This window comes from Callorhinus ursinus, unplaced genomic scaffold, assembly GCF_003265705.2.
Source record: "Callorhinus ursinus isolate GAN/ISIS: 27379988/994484 unplaced genomic scaffold, GSC_fseal_2.0 scaffold1, whole genome shotgun sequence".
Lineage (NCBI taxonomy): Eukaryota > Metazoa > Chordata > Mammalia > Carnivora > Otariidae > Callorhinus > Callorhinus ursinus.
The window spans coordinates 117,945,517-117,970,526 of NW_027397063.1; the positions used below are offsets into that span (position 1 = coordinate 117,945,517).

Genomic DNA, 25,010 nt, shown 5'->3' on the forward strand with positions numbered 1-25,010 from the left:
GATAAGTGATTTACCTTGTAAAGAGTTCAAAATAATGGTCAAAGATGCCCACCATGCTCAAAATAATGAATGAATGAAGTTGAAATTTCAACAAAGAGAAAATATAACAAAGTACCAAACAGAAGTCACAGACCTGAAGAATACAATAACTAAAAAGGTACAACAGAGGGGCACCTGGGTGGCTCAGTTGGTTAAGAGTCCATCTCTTGATTTTGCTTGGGTCATGATCTCAGGGTTGTGGGATTGAACCCTTTGTCTGGCTCTACACTGGGTGTGGAGCCTGCTTAGGATTCTCTCTTTCCCTCTCCCTCTGCTCCTCTCCAACCCTCTCCCTTTCTTAGAAAAAAAAAAAAGAAAGAAAGAAATTGTACAATAGAGGGCTTCAACAGGTTAGATGAAGCAAAAGAAAGGATCAGAAGGCTCAAAGACAGGACAGTGGAACTCATTGAATCAGAGTGGCAAAAAGAAATATTAAAAAAAAGTGAATATAGCTTAAGGGACTTAAAGGACATCATCAAGAAAATCAATATATGCCTTACAGAGCTCTCAGAAGGCAATAAGAGACGGGCCGGCGGGGGCGGGTGTTAGAAAACATATATGAAGAAATAATGGCTGAAAACTCTGACCTGGGGGAGGAAACAGACATCTAGACAGAAGCCCAGAGTTCCAAATAAGAGGAGCCCAAAGAGACCCACATGAAGACATCATAAAGTGTCAAAAGTTAGAGACTACAAGGGGGAACTTGAAAAGATGGCAGAGTAAGTAAGAGGATCCTGAGCTCACTTCCTCCCATAGACACATCAAGGCTACAGCTAAATAGAGTACAACTCTGAAAATGACATGAAGATTGGCAGAACAGCTCTTCTACTGCTCAAGTCATACAGAGAAAGCCAGATCAAGAAGGTAGGAGGGCAGAGGTGTGGTTAGGAGCCAAAACTCCCAGTATGGTGACCCACAGGTGGGGAACCACAAACAGGAGGATTATCACAGGTACAAAGATCCTCCCTGAGGAATGAGGGGATCAAGCCCCACATCCAGCACACCCTGCCCTGGGCATCTGCCCTGGGAAGACAAGCCCCCATAATCTCTGGCTTTGAAAATGAGCAGGGCTAAATTCTGGGAGACCCAAAAGGATATAGGAAACTGAGACTCCACTTTTAAGGGCAAAAACATGACATCACTCAGTCCAAGACCCATCACGGAGGCAGCAGTTTCAAAAGCACCTGGGTTACATGTGAAGGAGATGGATAGACCATAAGGTGTGTGCCAAAGAGGCAGAGATCTATAAGAACTTTCTCCAGGGATGGAGGTGCAGGTACACACAATTTTTCTTGCCCTCCTTCAACATAACTGCTCCAATGCTGATGGGAGCCAGTCCCAACACTCTACATCTACCTAACTAGTGCCACTCACCCCACCCCAACATTTCCCTCCAGACCAATCCCACTCACCCTGGCAAGGTGCCCCTCCAAAGGAGCTCCTGCCCAGCCACATCCAACTGACAGCTCTGGGTGAGACCAGCATCCTTCTGCAGTGACCACTACCCTAATACACATGTGAGACAGCCCTTGCCAGGACCAGCAGGGAGGGGAGGCAGCCCTGCCCACAAACATATCAGCAAGAATTGTGGCAAGGACTCTCAGGGAGCTGCACAGGAGACTAACCTCACCCAACAGCACACACAAGCAGCTACCACAAGGCCTCTCAGAGGCAGGCTGTGCTGGAAGCCAGCCCTACCCACCAGCATGTCTGCAGGAGTCGCAGCCAAGTCACAACAGGAGGACACACACAGTCCACACATGGGCAACCCTGGAGTGCCTGGTCCTAGTGACAAGGAGGACTGAGCTACTGGGTACCACAGGCTGCCTTCTACATAAGGCCACTACCTTCAAGACCAGGAATGTAGCTGATCCACCTAATTAATACACAGAAATAAACACACAGTGTCAAAGTGAGGAGACAGGAATAGGTTCCAAATGAAAAAATAAGACAAAACCTCAAAAGAGAACAAAACAAAACCAAGATAACTGATCTACTTGATAAAGATTTCAAAATAATGGCCATAAAGATGCTCATCAGACTTGAGAGAAGAGTGGATGAACTCAGTGAGAACTTCAACAAAGAAACAAAAAATATAAAAAGAACCAATCAGAGCTGAAGAATACAATAAGTAAAATGAAAAATACACTAGAGGGAATCAACAATAGATTAAAGGATGCACCACAAATTCATGATCTGGAAGACAGGGTAGTAGAAAACAACCAAATTAAATAGCAAAAATGAAAAAGAATTTAGAAAATGAGGATAGGTTAAAGGAACTCTGTGACAATGTAAAATATACTAATATCCCATTATAGGGGTCCCAGAAGGAGAAGAGAAAGGGGGCCAGAAAAGGTATTTGAAAAAATAAGAGCTGGGCGCCTGGATGGCTCAGTTGGTTGGGCAACTGCCTTAGGCTCAGGTCATGATCCTGGAGTCCCAGGATCGAGTACCGCATCGGGCTCCCTGCTCGGCAGGGAGTCTGCTTCTCCCTCTGACCCTCTCCCCTCTCATGCTCTATCTCATTCTCTCTCTCAAATAAAAATCTAAAATAATAAAATAAAAAGATTTTCTTAAAAAAAAAAAAAAAAAGAAGAGCTATAAACTTCTTGAATCTGGGAAGGGAAACACAGATCCAGATTCAGGAGGCACAGAGATCCCCCCAACAAATTCAACCAAGGAGGTCCACACCAAGACACAACAGCAATTAAAATGGCAACAACAACAAAAAAAGAGGTGAAGGGAAAAGATGGCAGAGGAGTAGGGGACCCTGTTCCAACCGGTCCCCTGAATTGAGCTGGCTATCTACCAGACCACTCTGAACACCCATGAAATCAGCCTGAGATGTAAGAAGATAGATCTGGATCTCTACAAACAGAATATTGCAGGAGACTGGTTTCAAGGTATGAAGCAGGGAGCTGTAATTCTGCGGGCACATATCTGAAGATAAAAAGAATGGGGAGGAAGCCATGGGGATCCTATGCTGGGGTGAGTGATAGCCTCCCATGCTGGGGACAGGGCACAGACTCACAGAATGGTAGCAGTAGGGAAAGGAGTTTAGAGCAGCCCCCAGACTGAAACCTGGAGCAGCAGGGCCACACGTGCAAACTGGGGGTGGCCAGCGGTTTTAGAAGCACAAAGGGCAGAGACGTGCCCCCAAGCCCTGACCAGGAGGTGAGGACTAGGAGCCCTGCTGAGGGGCGCACAACCCAGGATGTTGCAGTTTATAGCAGCACAGACAGAAAGAGAGATCCTGTGGCCTGGAGAGCTCACTGAAAAACAAACTGCGATCTCTCTGCTCTGAGGCAGAGGGTTGGAAATGGTCTCTTCTGCTCTGACTCTTGGAAGAGACACAGAACCGCCAGGGAAAGCCACCAGAGAACAAAAGCCCCCCAAAAACGGTTTTCACTGAGCCCATCCCTCCCCCATCAACAGGGGGCAGGGCACCTCTGCCCAAACAGGGTTGCCTAAGTAACAGCGTGGCAGGCCCCTCCCCCAGAAGACAGGCTGGGAGAACAAGAGGCCAACAACCCTAAGGTCCCTAGAAAACGGGTGCATCTTGCTTAGGTTGTGGTCAATAATTTGGACTCTGTGCACTCCCTCAACCACCCCTCAACAGAATGACTAAGAGGAGGAGACCCCAAAATAGGAAAGACTCAGAGACTAACTTCTGCCACAGATTTACAAATGGATACAGATATAACCAAGATGTCGGAGATGGACTTCAGGGTAACAGTTATGAAGACAACAGCTAGAATGGAGAAATTGATTAATGGCAACATAGAATCTCTAAGAACAGAAATTAAAGCTGAATTGGCAGAACTTAAAAATGCTATCAATGAGGGCACCTGAGTGGCTCAGTTGGTTGAGTGACCACCTTCGGCTTGGGTCATGATCCTGGAGTCCCAGGATCGAGTCCCACGTCGGGCTCCCTGCTCAGCGGGGAGTCTGCTTCTCCCTCTGACCCTCTTCCCTCTCGTGCTCTCTGTCTCTCATTCTCTCTCTCTCAAATAAATTTTTAAAAAAATCTTTAAAAAAAATGCTATCAATGAGATCCAATCTAAATCTAGATACTCTAACAGCTAGGGTAAATGAGACAGAAGAATGAATTACTGATCTAGAAGACCAATTGATAGAAAAGAAGGAAAAAAAGGAGACCTGGGAAAAAAGCTCAAAATCCATGAAAACAGAATTAGAGAAATAAGTGATGCCATGAAATGTTCCAATGTCAGAATTATTGGCATCCCTGAGGGGGTGGGGAGAGAGAGAGGACTAGAAGATATATTTGAGCAAATCGTAGCTGAGAACTTCCCTAATCTGGGGAATGAAACAAACATTCGTGTCCTAGAGGCAGAGAGGACCCCTCCCAAGATGAAGGAAAACAGACCAATGCCCCAGCATGTAATAGTAAAACGCGTAAATCTTAGAACCAAGGAAGCCATCTTAAGGGCAGTTAGGGGGAAGAGATTCCTTATGTACAGAAGGAGGAACATCAGAATAATGTCAGACCTACCCACAGAGACCTGGCAAGCCAGAAAGGCCTAGCAAGACATATTCAGGGTATTAACGAGAAGAACATGCAGCCAAGAATACTTTATCTGGCAATGCTGTCATTTAGAATGGATGGAAAGATGCAGAGCTTCCAAGACAGCAGAAACTGAAAGAATATGTGACAACTAAGCTGGCCCTACAAGAAATATTAAGGCGGGGGGGGGGGTTCCACAACAGGAGAAAGACCCCAAGAGTGATATAGAACAGAAATTTACAGAGACAGTCTATAGAAACAAGGACTTCACAGGCAACATGATGATAATAAATTCATATCTTTCAATAATCACCCTCAAAGTGAAAGGCTAACTGCTCCCATAAAATGGCACAGGGTTGCAGATTGGATAAAAAGACAGGACCCATCCATATGCTGTCTACAAGAGACTCATTTTGAACCTAAAGATACATCCAGACTGAAAGTGAAGCGATGGAGATCCATCTTCCATGCCAACGGACCTCAAATGAAAGCTGGGGTAGCAATTCTTCTATCAGACAAATTAGATTTTAAACTAAAGACTGTAGTTAGAGACACAGAAGGACACTATATCATTCTTAAAGGGCCTATCCAACAAGAAGATCTAACAATTGTAAATATCTATGTCCCCAACATGAGAGCAGCCATCTACATAAGCCAAATGTTAACCAAAATAAAGAGTCATATTGATAACAATACGTTAATTGTAGAAGACCTCAATACTCCACTCTCAGGAATGGACAGATCATCTAAGCAGAAAATCAACAAAGAAACAGGAGATTTGAATGACACACTGGACCAGATGGACCTCATAGATATATACAGAACATTCTAAAACAACAGAATACTCATGCTTCTCGAGCGCACATGGAACTTTCTCCAGAATAGACCACATACTGGGTCACAAATCAGGTCTCAACCAATACCAAAAGATTGAGATTATTCCCTGCATATTCTCAGACCATAATGCTTTAAAACTGGAACTCAATCAGAAGAAAAAATTTGGCAGAAATTCAAACACTTCGAAGCTAAAGACCACTCTGTTCAAGAATGTTTGTGTCGACCAGAAAATCAAAGAAGAACTTAAACAATTCATGGAAACCAATGAGAACGAAAACACATTGGTCCAAAACCTATGGGATACTGCAAAGGCGGTCCTAAGGGGAAAATACATAGCCATGCAAGCCTCACTCAAAAAAAAAAAAAAAGAAAAAAAAGAAAAGAAAAAGAAAAATCCCGAATTCACCAACTTTACACCTTAAAGAACTGGAGAAAAAGCAACGATGCCTAAGCCTTGAGTTAGAAGAGAAATAATTAAAATTAGAGCAGAGAACAATGAATTAGAAACCAGAAATACAGATCAGATCAATGAAACTAGAAGCTGGTTCTTTGAAAGAATTAATAAGATTGATAAACCACTGGCCAGATTTACCCAAAAGAAAAGAGAAAGGACCCAAATTAATAAAATTACAAATGAAAGGGGAGAGATCATGACTAATACCAAGGAAATAAAAACAATTATTAGAAATTATTATCAACAACTATATGCCACTAAATTATGCAACCTGGAAGAAATGGATGCCTTCCTGGAAACCTATAAACTGCCAAGACTGGAACAGGAAGAAATTGACAACCTGAATAGGCCAATAACCGGTAACGAGATTGAAGCAGTGATCAAAAACCTCCCCCCCAAAAAAGTTCAGGGCCTGATGGATTCCCTGGGGAATTCTACCAAACATTCAAAGAATAAATAATACCTATTCTCCTGAAGCTGCTTCAAAAAAATAGAAACAGAAGGAAAGCTTCCAGACTCATTCTATGAGGCCAGCATTACCTTAGTCCACAAACCAGGCAAAGACCCCATCAAAAAGGAGAATTTCAGACTGATATCCCTGATGAATATGGATTCCAAAATTCTCAACAAAATCCTAGCTAATAGGATTACAATACATTAAAAGGATCATCCACAACGATCAAGTGGGATTTATCCCTGGGAGGCAAGGGTGGTTCAACATTCATAAATCAATCAGTGTGATAGAATACATTAATAAGAGGAGAGAGAAGAACCATATGGTCCTCTCAATTGACACAGAAAAAGCATTTGACAAAATACAACATCCTTTCCTGATTAAAACTCTTCAGAGTATAGGGATAGAGGGAACATTCCTCAAGTTCATAAAATCCATCTATGAAAAACCCACAGCAAATATCATCCTCAATGGGGAAAAGCTGAGAGCCTTTCTCTTAAGATCAGGAACACGACAAGGAAGCCCACTCTCGCCACTGTTGTTCAACATAGTACTAGAAGTCCTAGCAACAGCAATCAGACAACAAAAAGAAAAGTATTCAAATTGGCAAAAAAGAAGTCAAACTCTCTCTCTTCATAGGTGACATGATACATTATGTGGAAAATCCAAAAGACTCCACCCCCAAATTCCTGGAACTCATACAGCAATTGCGTAATGTGACAGGATACAAAATCAATGCACAGACATCAGTCGCTTTCTTATACAATAACAATGCAACCCATAGTAAGAGAAATCAGAGAAATGATTCCATTTACAATAGCACCAAAAACCATAAGATACCTCAGAATAAACCTAGCCAAAGAGGTAAAGGATCTATACTCTAGGAACTACAGAACACTCATGAAAGAAATTGAAGAAGACACAAAAAGATGGAAAAATATTCCATGCTCATGGATCAGAAGAATAAATAGTTAAAATGTCTACGCTGCCCAGAGCAATCTATACCTTCAGTGCCATCCCAATCAAAATTCCAATGACATTTTTCAAAGTACTGGAACAAACAATCCTAAAATTTGTATGGAATCAGAAAAGACCCCAAATCACCAAGGAAATGTTGAAAAAGAAAAACAAAGCTGAGGGGATCACATTGCCTGATTTCAAGCTATATGACAAAGCAGTGATCACCAAGACAGCATGGTACTGGCACAAAAACAGACATACAGACCAATGGAACAGAATAGAGAACCCAAATATGGACCCTCAACTCTATGGTCAAATAATCTTCGACAAAGCAGGAAAAAATACGCAATGGAAAAAAGACAGTCTCTTCAATAATTGGTGCTGGGAAAACTGGACAGCTATATACAGAAAAATGAAACGTTACCATTCTCTAACACCATACACAAAGATAAACTCAAAATGGATGAAAGACCTCAATTTGAGACAGGAATCCATCAAAATACTAGAGGAGAACATAGGCAGTAACCTCTTCGACATCAGCCACAGCAAATTCTTTCATGACACGTCTCCAAAGGCAAGGGAAACAAAAGCAAAAATGAACTTTTGGGACTTCAAGATAAAAACTTCTGCACAGCAAAGGAGACAGTCAACAAAACAAAGAGGCAACCCACAGAATGGGAGAAAATATTTGCAAATGACACTATAGACAAAATGCTGATTTCCAAGATCTATAAAGAACTTCTCAAACACCCAAAAAACAAATAAGTCAAAAAATGGACAGAAGACATGAACAGACACTTCTCTAAAGAAGACATACAAATGGCTAACAGACACATGCAAAAATGTTCATCATCATTAGCCATCACGGAAATTCAAATCAAAACCACATTGAGATACCACCTTATACCAGTCAGAATGGCAAAAATGGACACGGAAAGAAACAACAAATGTTGGAGAGGTTGTGGAGAAAGGGGAACCCTCGGGGCGCCTGGGTGGCTCAGTCATTAAGTGTCTGCCTTCAGCTCAGTTCATGATCCCAGGGTCCTGGGATCGAGCCCCGCATCGGGCTCCCTGCTCGGCGGGAAGCCTGCTTCTCTCTCTCCCACTCCCCCTGCTTGTGTTCCCTCTCTTGCTGTTTCTCTGTCAAATAAATAAATAAAAATCTTAAAAAAAGAGAGAGAGAGAGAAAGGGGAACCCTCTTACACTGTTGGCAGGAATGCAAGTTGGTACAGCCACTTTGGAAACCAGTGTGGAGGTGCCTCAAAAAATTAAAAATAGAGCTACCCTATGACCCAACAATTGCCCTACTGGGTATTTACCCCAAAGATACAGATGTAGTGAAAAGAAGGGGCACCTGCACCCCAGTGTTCATAGCAGCAACGTCCACAATAGCCAAACTGTGGAAAGGGCCAAGATGCCCTTCAACAGATGAATGGATAAAGAAGATGTCCATATATACAATGGAATATTACTCAGCCATCAGAAAGGATGAATACCCAACTTTTGCGCCAACATGGATGGGACTGGAGGGGATTTTGCTAAGTGAAATAAGTCAAGCAGAGAAAGTCAATTATCATATGGTTTCACTTATTTGTGGAACATAAGGAATAGCGTGGAGGACATTAGGAGAAGGAAGGGAAAAATGAAGGGGGGGAAATCAGAGGGGGAGATGAACCATAAGAGATTATGGACTCTGAGAAACAAACTGAGGGTTTTATAGGGGAGGGGGATGGGGGGATGGGGGATGGGTTAGCCTGGTGATGGGTATTAAGGAGGGCATGTACTGCATGGAGCACTGGGTGTTATACAAAAACAATGAATCATGGAACACTACATCAAAAACTAATGATGTACTATATGGTGACTAACATAACATAATAAAATTTTTTAAAAAGTACATAAATACAAACAAGTAAGAAAAAATAACCTCTGTGCTACGAAACAAGTAGTATATAGATGGGTTAATGACAAACTTATAAAATCATCATAAATAAATATATTTGAGCAAAGAAAAAGAAAGTGATAATGAATTTTAAAGGTTGCAAGAGAAAAAAAAGACAATAACATACTAAGGAAACTCCATAAGGCCATTAGCTGATTTTTCAGCAAAAATTTGCAGGACGGAAGAAAGTGCCATGATGTTTTCAAAGTGCTGAAACGGACATTTCTGCAGCCAAGAACACTCTATCCAGCAAGACTATCATTAGAATAGAAAGAGAGATAAAGAGTTTCCCAGACAAACAAAAATTAAAGGAATTCATAACCACTAAATAAGCCCTACAGGAAATGTTAAGGGGGACTGAGTAGAAAGCAAAAATAGTAAGTAACAGTAAGAAAAGTAGGAAGCACAAAAGCAAAAAAATTAAGTATACCTGTAAAAATCAGTCAAGAGGAGCATGAAATAAACGATGTAAAATACGATAACAAGTATCAAAATGTGGAGAGGAATAAAGAATGAGTTGAAAATTAAGTGACCATGAGCTTAATATAGACCGCTATATGCAGAAGATGTCATATATAAACCTAATGGTAACCACAAATCAAAAAACAGTAATAGATATGGAAAAAATAAAGAGTAAGGAATACAAGTATATCACTAAAAATCCCCAGCAAACCATGAAAGAAAAAAAGAAGGATCAGAGAAAAACTACAAAAACCACAAACAAAGTAACAAAATGGCAACAAATACAGGGAACGCCTGAGTGTCTCAGATGGTTAAGTGTCTGCCTTCAACTCAGTCATGATCCCAGGGTCCCGGGATCGAGTCCCATGTTGGGCTCCCTACTCAGCAGGGAGTTTGCTTCTCCCTCTGCTCCCCCTGCTCCTGCTCTCTCGCTCACTCTATCTCAAATAAATAAATAAATAATCTTTAAAAAAATCTTTAAAAAAAGTCAAGTACAAAATAGACTTTAAAACAAAGTTTGTAAAAGAGACAAAGAAGGACATAACAATAATATAATAATAAATAATAAAGGGGACAACCCAACAAGAAGATAAAACAATTGTAAATACTTATACACCCAACTTGAGAGCACCCAAATACATAATACTGTTAATAACAAATACAATAATAGTCAGAACTTTAATACACCACTTACATTGATGGACAGATCATCCAAACAGATCAACAAGGAAACAGTGGCTTTGAATAACATACCGGACCAGATGGGTTTAACAGATATATTCAGAACGTTCCATCCTAAAACAGCAGTATACACATTATTTTCAAGTGCACATGGAACATTCTCCAGAATAGATCACATATTAGGCTATTAGGTTACAAAACAAGCCTCAACAAATTCAAAAAGATCAAAACCATACCATGTGTCTTTTCTGACCACAAAGCCATGAAACTAGAAATCAACCACAAGAAAAAATCTGGAAAGATCATAAATACATGGAGGTTAAATAACATGCAGTTGAACAATGAATGAGTCAACCAAGAAATGAAAGAAGAAATAAAAAACTACATGCAAACAAATGTAAATGAAAACAACAGTCCAAAACCTTTGAGATACAGCAAAAGTTGTTTTAAGAGGGAAGTTTATAGTGGGGCGCCTGGGTGGCTCAGTCATTAAGTGTCTGCCTTCGGCTCAGGTCATGATCTCAGGGTCCTGGGATTGAGTCCTGCATCAGGCTCCCTGCTCCGTGGGAAGCCTGCTTCTCCCTCCCCCATCCCCCTGCTTATGTTCCCTCTCTCGCTGTGTCTCTGTCAAATAAATAAATAATTAATTAATTAAAAAAAAAAAAGAGGGAAGTTTATAGCAATACAGACCTACCTCAAGAGGCAAGAAGAATCTCAAACAACCTAACTTTACACCTACATGAGCGAGAAAAAGAACAATAAACAAAACCCAAAACCAGCAGAAGGAAGGAAATAATGAAGATTAGAGCAGAAATAAATGATATAGAAGCTACAAAAACAATAGAACAGATCAATGAAACCAGGAACTGGTTATCTGAAAAGATCAACAAAATTGATAAACCTCTAGCCAGACTCATCAAAAACAACAACAAAAAAAAGAGAGAGAGCAAAAGACTCAAAATCACAAATGAAAGCGAAATAACAACCAACACCACAGAAATACAATTTTAATATTATGCAAAACTATATGCCAAAAAATTAGACAACCTAGAGAAATGGATAAATTCCTAGAAACATATAAACGACCAAAATGGAAACAGGAAGAAATAGAAAATTTGAACAGACCAATTTCCAGCAAGAAGATTGAGTTAGTAATCAAAAAATTCTCAACAACAAAAAAAGTCCAGGACCAGATGGTTTCACAGGTGAATACTACAAAACATTTGAGGAAGAGTTAATACGTAGTCTTCTCAAACCACTCAAAAAAAAAAAAAATAGAAAAGGAAGGAAAACTTCCAAATGCATTCTATGAGGCCAGCATTACCCTGATACCAAAGTCAGATAGGGACACCACAAAAATAAACAAACAAACAAACAAAAAACTATAGGCCAATATCTCTGATGAACACAGATAGATACAAAAATCCTCAACAAAATATTAGCAAACTGAATCCAACAATACATTAAAAACATCATTCACCACAATAAAGTGGGATTTATTCCTGGGATGCAAGGGTGGTTCAATATTCACAAATCAGTCAATGTGATACATCAATAAGAGAAAGGATAAAAACCATATGATCATTTCAATAGACACAGAAAAAATATTCGACAAAGTACAATATCCATTAATGATAAAAACCCTCAACAATGTAGATTTAGAAGGAACATACCTCAACATAATAAAGGCCATATATGAAAAAACCATAGCAGGCATCATATTCAGTAGGGAAATCTTGAACTTTTCCCCTAAGGTCAGGAACAAGACAAGGATGTCCACTCTCACCACTTTTATTCAACACAGTACTGGAAGTCCTAGCCACAGCAATCAGACAAGAAAAAGAAATAGAAGGAATTCAGATTGGTAAGGAAGAAGTAAAACTTTCACTCTTTGCAGATGACATGATACTATTATATAGAAAACCCTAAAGACTCCACCAAAAAACTACTAAAACTCATAAATGGATTCAGTAAAATTTCAGGATACAAAAAATCAGTGTGCAGAAATCTGTTGCATTTTTATACGCTAATAATATAGCACCAGAAAGAGAAATTAAGAAAACAATCCCATTTATAACTGAAACAAAAATAATAAGATACCTAGGATAAACCTAACCAAAGACATAAAAGACCTCTATTTTGAAAACTATAAAACATTGAAGAAAGAAATTGAAGACACAAATAAATAGGAAGACATTCCATGCTCATGGATTCAAAGAAATATTATTAAAATGTCTATACTACCCAAAGCAATCTATAGATTTAATGCAATCCCTATCAAAATATCCAATCATATAGTTTCACAGAACTAGAATAAACAATCCTAAGATTTATATGACACCACAAAAGACCCCAAAGGGCCAAAGCAATTTTGAAAAAGAAAAGAGAAGCTGGAATAGAACTATCCTATGATCCAGTAATTGCACTATTGGGTATTTACCCCCCCAAAAAAACCCCACTAAAACACTAATTCAAAGGGATACATGTACCCCTATGTTTATTGCAGCATTATTTTCAATAGCCAAAATATGAAAGCAGGCTGTGTCCATCAGTAGATGAATGGACAAAAAAGATGTGGTATATATGTGTACACACACACCCAGGAATATTATTTAGCCATAAAAACAAATCTTTCCATTTGCAACAACATGAATACAACTAGAAAGTATAGGGGTGCCTGGGTGGCTCAGTCAGTTGGGCATCTGCTTTCAGCTCAGGTCATGATCTTGGGGTCCTGGGATCAAGCCCTGCATCAGGCTCCCTGATCAGCAGGGAGTCTGCTTCTCCCTCTCCTTCTGAGCCTCACCCCCCAACTCTCTCTCTCTTAAATAAATAAATAAATAAATAAATAAAGACCTAGAAAGTATAATGCTAAGAGAAATAAGCCAGAGAAAGAACTACTGTATGATCTCACTTACATGTGGAGTTTAAGAAACAAAACAAAACAAGCAAGGGGAAAAAAGAAAGAAAAAGAAAGACAAAAACCAAGAAACAGACTCTTAACTACAGAGAACAAACTGATGGTTACCAGAGGGGAGGTGGGTGGGGGATGGGTAGAATAGGGGATGGGGATTAAAGAGTACACTTACCATGATGAAAAAAAAGGAACCAAGTTATCTTAAAGTCATATTGTTTGGGCTTTTGATTCATCATTTTGGTCTGCAGTTGGCATGGATTTAATCTTTTATTTAGAGTTTGCAATGATTTTAGAGAATGGCATTGGCAAAATTTCCAGACTTCCAGACCAATATTTCCACAGACTCAGGCAGTGCATTTTAACTTTTTCCCATAAAAAATAAATCATTTTTTTGAACATCTGAAATTCTAAGAAAATTTTTGTATGCTATAAAAATCACTTTGGGTTTTTAAATTATTCTAATCTAATAACAGTATTTATGAATTGTCAGCTTTCATGTTAACATGTTTGAAATTGCTATTGAAATTTCCTAGTATTGGAAGCACACGTACATCCATATACAGAGATAATGGTCAGCAATTCTTTGAAGATGTTGCTAATATTTTTCCCATGATTTTTTTTATTCATTATTAAATTACTAATCCAACTTTAAAAAAAAGAGAAAAGAAAAGCTGGAGGCATCATGACTCTGGACTTCAAGTTCTATTACAAAGCTGTAGTATAACAGTGTGGTACCAACCCAAAAATAGAGACATAGATCAGTAGAAGAAAAAATAAAACCCAGAAATGAACCACAACTATATGGTCAATTAGTCTTCAACAGAGCAGGAAAGAATACCCAATGGAAACAGTCTCTTCAATAAATGGTGTTGGGAAAATTGGTCAGCTACATGCAAAAGAATGAAACTGGACCACTTTCTTACATGATACACAAAAATAAACACAAAATGGATTAAAGACCTAAATGTGAGACCTGAAACCATAAAAATCCTAGAACACAGGCAACAATGTTTCTGAATCGGCCATAGCAACACTCCTCTAGATAGGTCTCCTGAAGCAAGAGAAATAAAAGTAAAAATAATCTGGGGCACCTGGGGGGTGCAGCCAGTTAAGCATCTGACTCTGGATTTCAGTTCAGGTCATGATCTCAGGGTTGTAAGACTGAGCCCCACGTGGGGCTCCATGTTCAGTGGGGAGTCTCCTTCTCTCCCGCTCTCATGCACACGTGCTCTCTCTCTAAAATAAATAAATAAATATTTTTTAAAAAGTGAAAGTAGGGGCGCCTGGGTGGCTCAGTCATTAAGTGTCTGCCTTCGGCTCAGGTCATGATCCCAGGGTCCTGGGATCGAGCCCCGCGTCTGGTCCCTGCTCAGCAGGAAGCCTGCTTCTCCCTCTCCCACTCCTCTTGCTTGTGTTCTCTCTCTCACTGTGTCTTTCTTTGTCAAATAAATAATCTTTTTTTTAAAAAAAGTGAAAAACTATTGAGACTACATCAAAATAAAAAGATACTGCACCGTGCACACATTCAATGACACTAAAAAGCGACCTACTCAATGGGAGAACTTATTTGCAAATGACATATCTGATAAAGGGCTAGTATCCAAGATATATAGAAAACTTATCAAACTCAACACCCAAAAAACAAATAATCCAGTTAAAAAATGGGCAGAAGACATGAATAGATACTTTTCCAAAGAAGACATCCAGATGGCTAACAGACACGTGAAAAGATGCTCAACATCACTCATCAGGGAAATGCAAATCAAAACTATAATGAAAAAAAAGACTATATGAGATTTCACCTCACTACCTGTCAGGTTAATATAAATAAAAAACACAAGAAACAACAAGGGTTGACAAGGATGTGGAGGAAAAAGAACCCTTGTGCACTGTTGGTGGGAATGCAAACTGGGTGCAACCACTGTGGAAAACAGTATGGAAGTTCCTCAAAAAGTTAAAAACAGAACTACCCTACAATCCAGTAATCACAGTACTTTACAGTAGCCAAATTATGGAAGCAGCCAAAGTGTCCATAGATGAATGAATAAGGAAGATATGGTGTGTGTGTGTGTGAAAAATAAGTTAAAGGCATCCAAATTGATAAGAAAAAGTAACTGTTGCTATTTGCAGATGACATATTGCACACAGAAAACCCTAAACACTCCACCAAAAAGCTATTAGAATAAGTGAATTTAGTAAAGTTGTAGGATATAAAAATCAATATGCAAAAATCAATTGTATTTTTATACACTATCAGGTCAATAAAGAACTATCAGAAATTAAGGAAACAATTCCATTTACAACTGCATCAAAAGAATGAAATATCTAGGAATAAGTTGAACCAAGGAGATGAAAGACCTCTATATTGAAAACTAGAAGACACCATGAAAGAAATTGAAGATGACACAAATAAACGGAAAGATATTCTGTGCTCAGGGACTGGGAGAATTAACATTGTTAAGGCCAGAATTAACATTGTTAAATGTTAAAACCTAAAGCAATCTACAGATTCAATGCAATCCCTATCAAAATCCCAATGGTATTTTTCACAGAAATAGAACAAACAATCCTAAAATTTGTGTAGAAACACAAGAACCCTGAATGGCCAAAGCAATCTTTAAAAAATTTTTCTTTGGTTTGTGTATAGTTGACACACAAGGTTACATTAGTTTCAGGTATGCAACATAGTGATTCAACATCTCTATATGTTCTGGTCGGCTCACAAGGGTAGCCGCCATCCGAGGCTGTGCGCTGTGCAATGCGTTTACAGTATCACTGAATATCCTCCATATGCTGTGCTTTAGTCCTGTGACTTACTACATGATTGGAAGCCTGTTATCTCTCTCTCTCTCCCTCACCCATTTTGTTCATGCCTTCTCCCCTCTTTCCCCTGGCAACCGTTCGGTTTGTTCACTGTATTGATAGGTCTCCTTCTGCTTTTTGTTTTTTAGATTCCACATATGAGTGAAATCATATGGCATTTGTCTTTCTCTGACTTATTTTGCTTAGCATAATACCCTCTAGGTCCATTCATGTTGTCACAAATGGCAAAATCACATCCTTTTGTGGCTATATAATGTTTCAGTGTATGTGTGTGTACACACCACATCTTCTTTATCCATTCATCTCTTAATGGAGACTTGGGCTGCTCTCATATCTTGACTCTTGTAAATAATACTGCAATAAACATATGAGGTACATATATCTTCTTGAATTAGGGTTTTGGTTTCTTTGGGTAAGTAGGCAATAGTCAAATTATTGGATATTTCTGAAAGATTTTTAAGTAATCCCTACACCCAGCATGGAGCTCAGACTCAGAACCCTGAGATCAAGAGTTACATGCCTACTGACTGAGCCAGCCAGGCACCTCTGGATAAGATATTTCTATTTTTAATTTTTTAAGGAACCTCCATACTGTTTTCCATCATGACTGTAACAATTTACACTCCCGGGCGCCTGGGTGGCTCAGTCGTTAAGCGGCTGCCTTCGGCTCAGGTCATGATCCCAGAGTCCTGGGATCGAGTCCCACATCGGACTCCCTGCTCAGCGGGAAGCCTGCTCTCCCTCTCCCACTCCCCCTGCTTGTGTTCCTGCTCTCTCTCTCTGTCTCTGTCAAATAAATAAATAAAATCTTTAAAAAAAAAAAAACAATTTACACTCCCAAGAGTGCACAAGGGTTCTTTCTGCTCACATCTTTGCCAACAATTGTTATTTCTTTTCTTTTTGATACTATTCTGACATGCATGAGGTGCTATCTCCTTGTGGTTTTGATTTGCATTTCCCTGATGATTAGTGATGTTGAGCATCTTTTCATGTGTCTATTGGCCATCTGGATGTCTTCTTTGGAGAACTGTGTAATCAAATGTCTACTTGATTACTACAGCTTTGTAGCACATCTTAAAATCTGGATTTGTGATGCTTCCAGCTTTGTTCTTCTTTCTCAAGATTACTTAGCCAAAGAAGAAACAAGAAAGAACAAAGCTGGAAGCATCACCCTTTCCATGCTCCAACTTTATTATAAAGCTGTAACAAACAGTATAGTGTTGGCATAAAAACAGACACAGAGATCAATGGAACAGAGAGTCCAGAAATAAACCCATGCATATATGGTCAATTAATTTATGACAGAGGAGGCAAGAATATACAATGGGGAAGGGACAGCCTCTTTGATAAATGGTGTTACGAAAATTGGGCAGCCACAGGCAAAAGAATGAAACAGGGCCACTATCTTATACCACACACAAAAATTAACTGAAAATGATTTAAAGACTTGAACATAAAGATTTGAAACCATAAAACTCCTAGAAGAAAACATAGGCAGTAAGTATCTTGATACTGGTCTTGGTGAGGGGTTTTTGGACTTAACACAGAAAGCAAAAATAAACAAGTGGGACTACATCAGACAAAAAGCTTCTGTACAGCCAAGGACACCACCAACAAAAGGAAAAGGCAACCTAAGGGAGAAGATATTTGTAAAGCATATATTTTTCCACAACTCTATTTATCAGTTCTTATTCTTACTGTGCTGACAGCTGGCATCATTAATACAACAAAACCACTTAAAATTAGCCAAATATCTTAGTTACACATACAAAATCTACACAAATTAAAACCATTTAAAAAGTAATAGATACCATAATTTGTACTTGGCCATAACTTCCGTATTCAGAAATGATTGTAAAATTAAAACCTTAGAGGGGTACCTGGCTGGCTCATCGGTTACACATCTGCCTTCAGCTCAGGTCATGATCCCAGGATCCTGGGTTCGAGCCCCACATTGTTGTTGGGCTTCCTGCTCTGAGGGGAGACTGCTTCTCCCTCTCCCTCTGCCCCACCCCCCAACCCCAATCCTGCGTACATGTGCACATGCTCTCTAAATAAAAATCTTTAAAGAAAAAAAATTAAAACCTTAGCAAAACTGTATACCATGTACTTTGAGTGATTTACATCCTAGAAAACAAAGGTTGTTTCACTGTTACACATTTAGTGTCTCTGGTGGGTTGAGGAGAGAAACACCATGATACTTTTATTTTTACACTTGTCTCTTATTGACTGTTGTGCATGCTGTGGGGCTCTGAGGTAGGTCTGGCGAAGGTCCATGAGACAAAGCTGAAGACTTTCCAAGGTATATGCAGTCTTTTGAACTAAAAGTCCAGGCCAGCTTTGTCCTATCACTGTGTAGAGCACCAAATGAAAGGCCGGTCCCGCCATGACTGATGGCACATACTTTAGGTATGCATCAGCAACTATCAAGCTTAATTCTCCCCAAAACATTGTTAAACTTTCAACTTTGCAGTTGGCAGGCTGCTGGTGCAGAAAGTATTGGGTAAGAAGCAGATTTGCTGTTGGTGCAGCTAGATCGAAAGCGAGCACTTTCAAAACTAGTGTCCCATTCTCACGACTTGTTTCTTGGTATGGGTATTGTCAGTGATGCACAGGAACTCTGCTGTTTCTGGGGGCTGTATTTCTTCAAATGTTGAGGCTAACAGCTTAGCAGCAGTGCCCACGAGCTCTCAACACAGACAATGAGGAAAGGAACCTATCAACGTAGTGCACAGACAAATGGAGGGTCTCATTCTGCACTTTATAGTCTTCTCTACATCAGCTGACCAGTCCACGAGGACAGCCCTCATACTCTTGGTGATGTCTGGCTGTTTCTTCATGTAGCCCACTTCAGGCTTACATTTAACCTCCGTTTCCCTAAGTATGTGTGAACATCCTCCTGGTAGTCTGGGACTTCATTGACACTCATTGACTTTTCATCTTCTAATACAATTGATATGTCCATAGTGTGTGGTGACTCAAAACTACCATTCACTGGATAGTGAAGAGGTACCAGTGGTTTTCTTGGTCCGGGTAAAGTAATAGCTGAATTAAAAGCCTGGGCATTTTCATGTTCTGTTCTTTTAGATTCAGCTGACCTCTTTTAAGTCTCTTCTTCTGCTTCATCCACATGAATGGTAAATACAGGCTGTTTATGGTTTGCTTTCAGGGAGGAACAGTGACATGCTCATTGTTTATAGGAGGGTCCTTACAAGGTGCAACCCACCACATCTTGGGCTTTTGCTGCAGTGCTGGAATGTGTGGGTTCCTGGCCGTTAGTACTGCCAGCCTGGGGTGGCAGGCATTGCCAGGTGGGTGCCACCTTCCCAGGGTTGAGGTGGGGCTTTTGTTTGTTTTATTTTTTTTTAAAGATTTTATTTATTTATTTGACAGAGAGAGACACAGTGAGAGAAAGAACACAAGCAAGGAGAGTGGGAGAGGGAGAAGCAGGCTTCTCGCTGAGCAAGGAGCCCGATGTGGGGCTCGATCCCAGGACCCTGGGATCATGACCTGAGCCGAAGGCAGACGCTTAACAACTGAGCCACCCAGGTGCCCCTGTTTTGTTTTGTTTTAGAGAGAGAGCAGCAGGGGAGGGGCTGAGGGAGAGGGAAAATCTTAAGCAGGCTCCATGCCCAGCACAGAGCCCGATGCAGTGCTCAATCTCATGACCCTGAGATCATGACCTCAGCCGAAATCAAGAGTTGGAGGCTTAACTGACTGAGTCTCCCAGGTGCCCTGGGGTTGAAGCTCCCTTGTCATCCTGGAGCCCCATATGCCAGCCTCGGGTCCGGACTCAGAGCTACCCATCATCACTGCTCCCGGGGTCGTGGCGGAATCAGCCTGTGGCACCAAGCAGCATGTACTCTGTCCTGACCCCAACAAGAAATGTTCCAGCCATAGCCACTGCTGTAGCCCAGGTCAGCCTGCCCACTGGGGATCACACAGTTCTGAAGAGGTTGTACAAGGTATAGGCAGGAACTGCCAGGTGTGGAGGGCTAGAGTTGTGCCCTGTAAATCATATATCTGAGAAGGGGTTAATATCCAAAATACATAAAAACTCATACAACTCAATAGCAAAAAGAATCGATCCAATTAAAAAATAGGCAGAGGATCTGAATAGACATTTTCCCCAAAGAAGACATACAGATGGCCCACAAGTATGTGAAAATGTGCTCAACATCACTAACCATCAAAGAAACAAAAATCAAAACCACAAGAAGGTATCACTTAACCTCTGTCAGAAAGGCCATTATCAAAAAGACAAGAAATAACAAGTGTTGGCAAGCAGGTGGGGGAAAAAAGAACCTTCCTGCACTGTTGGTGGGAATATAAATTGTTATAGCCATTATGGAAAACAGTATGGAGGTTCCTCAAAAAATTAAAAATAGAACTACCCTATGATCCAGCAATTCCACTTCTGGGTATTTATCCAGAGGAAATAAAAACAGTAGCTTGAAAAGATATCTGCATCCCCATGTTCATTGCAGCATTATTTACAATAAGCAACCTAAGTAAAAGTCCATCCATGGACGAAAGGATAAAGACACTGATGTATACACACACCCAAACACCCACACCCACACTGCACAGGAAAATTATTCAGCCATAAAAAAAGGAGGAAATTTTACCACTGGTAACATGGATGGACCTTGAGGGCATTATGCTAAGTGAAATAAGTCTGATAGAGAAAGACAAATACCAGATGATCTCACTTACATGTGAAATCTAAAACAAACGAACAACAACAAAAAAACAAAATTAAAAAAACCAAACTCAAAGATACAGACAACAGATAGGCAGTGACCAGCAGTAGGGGGTGGGGTAGGAGAAATGAGCGAAGGGTGTCCAAAGGCACAAACTTCCAGCTATAAGCTGGTAGTAAGTCCTGGGGATGTAATGCACAGCATGGTAACTGTAATTATTAATTCTGTATTGAATATTTGAAAGTTGCTAAGAGAATAAATCTTAAAAGTCCTCATCACAAGAAAAAAATTTTGTAACTATGTTGACAGCAGACATTAACTAAACTTATTATAGTGATCATTTTGCAATATATACAAATATCAAATCATTATGTTGTACACCTGAAACTAATATGTTATATGTCAATTATACCTCAATATAAACAAAAACAAACAACACAGGCTACCACTGAGTCCAAGTTTTGGTGACCAACCAAATAAGCTGTTAGTCTTAAGAGCTAATACTTTAAATCCAGAATCTCTAGTAAGTGTACCCCATCAATGAATTCAGCTCTGTCTAATGTTACATTCTGTTCTCCTGGCTTTAACCCTTCAAATACACTCCCACACTTATTCCCTAGACTTAGTTAGGAAAAGCTCTTTCCTTTTCTTCACTCTAGCTATGGTGTAGTGGTAACAAAGAAGCTCTTGAGAATGAGCATGTCTTTGCAAGGCAATGTCTCAAAGTGAGGAATCTCAGGATTTTCAAGAAAAGGTTAGCTTTCTCAGCTAGCACAGGAGGGCAAACCATGTCCACTGGCAAGGAAAGCTCAGAGATATCTGAAGGTTTTTTTTTTTTTAAGTTGTATTAAATCCAATTTAGTTTTTTAAAGTAAGCTCTATGCCCAACGTGAGGCTCTAACTCATGACCCTGAGATCAAGAGTCGCTTACTCTACCGACTGAGCCAGCCAGGCATCCTGAGACTCCAAGTTTTTTGTTTAGTCTAAGGGCGCCTCGGTGGCTCAGTTGCTTAAGCGACTGCCTTCGGCTCAGGTCATGATCCTGGAGTCCTGGGATCGAGTCCCACATGGGGCTCCCTGCTCGGCAGGGAGTCTGCTTCTCCCTCTGACCCTCTTCCCTCTCGTGCTCTCTATCTCTCATTCTCTCTCAAATAAATAAATAAAATCTTTTAAAAAAAAAAAAGACCGTTTAGTCTGAGTCCAACTAGATGCTGTCATTCCAAGTTTCATGCACCATCTCTCCCATTCAATATCCTAAATGTCACACGAGACACTTAATGAGGTTGTGAATTCAACTGATGTTGTAATTCTGCATTCTGCACAATTTCATTTGGTTTCAGGAACATCAATCAGTCCTCCAGCTACATGAAATGATTCTAGTAGGTCTGGCCTGGAGGCTCTCTGGTCCTTGGACTGTGACTTGAGCTGAGAGTTTAAGGACCTGAGCTTGCCATTTATTCTCAGAGGCACTCCAGTGGGTGCAGAAGCAGCCCCTCCTGGGTCCTTGCAGACATCATTACTGCTGTAAAGGTCAAGTGCAGCCCAAGTCTCAGGGGCTCCCAGGGCACTTGCCTCATCACCAACAGAGGTAGTAGCTGGATTATAATGCCATTGCAGGTCATGGATTATGAGCATCCCATTCCCACTGGCAGGGAGCTAGCTCATCATTTCACTTGAATCCAAAGGCACTAGCAAACCAATCCCCAAATCCAAACTTGGAACGTATTTTTCCCCTGAGGCCATTCCTGGTACTATTTTATCAGCCAGGAAACAAACCAGGAAATGTAACAGGGAAAATGTAATATAAAGAATTATGAACTAGTAAAAAGCCTGGTTAACTACTAGAAGGGTAAAAGGGTATGTAGGGGTACAGCAGCAGGGACCCCAGACAGCAGGCTCCACCCCTACAGCTGAGGGAACTTAGAAACCTAAAGCTGGAGTCCTGTTCAAACCTGAGGCTCAAACCCGTGAGCAGAGAATGTGGCTGCCACTGCAGCACCCAGCCTGACCTTGGCAGAGGAACTTGGGTGGGGGGGGCGGGAGTCGTAGCTGAACCACGAGGGCTGCTGAGGTGCACACGGTAGGCCCCATACCGGGATCTGCGAGCCGCCCTGCAGACCAGAAGAGAGGCCTTCACTCTTGCGGACTCTATAGTGTTGCTCCAGCACCCTCTGTTGGCAGAGCCAGTTGGCAAAGGAGAGATGTGCACAGGGTCCAGAGTCCCTGAATCACAACACGGCGCAAAGAAGGGCAGCTTTGCAAGCTAGAGGCAATAAATTAATGACGGGCACACGACTCACAGGAAATCTAGGAAAGCAACCCCACTAAATTCAGAATGTGGAAAATTCTACAAGCCAAATGAGCAGGTTTTTTCAATAACTGAATGGTAAGAATAAAGTGGGGAAATTCTGGGAGGCCTAGAAAACTGAATGCAACAGGTCATCCTTGCCTGGATTCTGTTTCAAACAAACCAACTGTAAAGCACCATGCGAAATGAGAGAATGTGAACACCAACTGGATGTTTGATATTAAGAAAACGTTAGGTTTTTAGGTGTGGTCATGGTATTACAGTTAAGTCTTTATCCCTAGGTGAAATATTTATGGATGAAATAGGTCTGGGTTTAGCATTAAAAAGTAAACCAGGGAATGGGGAGGGTGTTCATAAGTGAAAGGAGAGTGGCTGCAAATTGATAATCACAGAAGGTGGGTTATGGGTTCAAGGGCATCTATTACACTATTCTCTGTACCCATGTATTTGAAATTTTTCATTATAAAACATCCTAAGAAAAATCAAATCCCATCCCCAGAAATTAAATACAGGATCGTACAACTCACCTCCACACTGGGAAGTCTGTATGTTGCTGCCCCAAGGGGCAGGCAGTGGAGAAGCCACGCTCTAGGGCACCCATGCTGACCTTGGGATGGGAGTATGGCAGAAGGCGTTTTTAAGTCAAACCAGAAGAAACATTTCTTCCCCATCTTGCTTCTCCAGCCTTAAATCCAGCTGGAGGAGTGGAAGCAGAGCCTCATGGTTAAGAACGTGCTGGAGCCAAAACACCTGGGGCGGAATCCTGGCTCCTTCATTACTAGCCATGAGATTTAGGCAAGCTACTTCACCTCTAAGAACCTATTTTCTCATCTTGAAAGGACTGCCAGGGATTAAATGAGCACCACTAGTTCCCGTTTAGAAGCATGCCTGGCTCACGGTTAAATACTGTATGAGTACGTAAAAAAAATTTTTTTTTAAATTTGTTTGTTTAGAGCATGAGCAGTGGGAGAGGAAGAGGGAGGGAGAGAGAATCCCACGCAGATTCCGCGCTGAGCAGGGAGCCCAACTCAGGGCTCAGTCCCATGACCCTGAGATCATGACCTGAGCTGAAATCGAGTCAGGTGCTTAACCGACTGAGCCACCCAGGCGCCCCACCATATGAGTACTTTTTAAAAATTCCAATGAATGATTTGCTATTTAACACTTTAATGATTTTTTTTAACACTAAGCTAAGATTTAAAAGAAAGAGAAAGAAGGAAAAAGAGAATGTCAGGGAAGGACAAAGGAATATAATGGAAGCTTGCAACCTTCTTCCACCCCCATTCTCATGGTGCTGTTGAGGGTGGGAGTTCCTGATTTCCAACTTTAATTCAGGTTCTAATTAAAGACATACATTTGAACTGCAAAATTAGGGAAACCCAGGAAGAAAATCGCAATGATGCCAGCACGTTAAAGCCAAAATCAAGCCTAAGAGGACTTCTCTTTGTGCCTACACACCATTAAAAAGGATGTTTAATGCAACCCATCTGACCCTTAAAAGGAAGGAGCTGGTGAGTGAAGTGAATTTCACGCCAAGAGTGTGGGTGGTAGAGGCGTCTGAGGTTCCAGTTCCTAAGTAGATGAGCTGTGGGATTCTGCAGTTGCTGATGCTTATCTCTTGCAAAGTTAATTATGGTTCATTTCGGAGTCGTCAGGGAGAATTGCATGATTCTAAAGAAACCCGTAAAACCCAGAGGTGTTGTAACTGGGCAACACAATGGACGAGCAAATTAAAAGTAGCCACAAGCAGGGTAGGGCAGATTAACAATTGCAGGGAGTGAATTCTGGAACAGTCAGATTTACTGTCAAGACAGAAGGCCAACGAATAAGATCATTGTATAGAGAAGGAAAACAAAGTTGCTACAGTAATCCTGTTAATGGTGAGGTCATTTTCTAAGAAATGA

At 40.7% G+C, this 25,010-nt stretch overlaps 1 pseudogene; it reads right to left on the reverse strand.

Moving 5' to 3' along the window:
• Positions 1-18,247: 18,247 nt before the first annotated feature.
• On the reverse strand, positions 18,248-23,707 carry LOC112820156 (cyclin-A2 pseudogene; annotated as a pseudogene).
• Between the last annotated feature and the right edge of the window lie 1,303 nt (positions 23,708-25,010).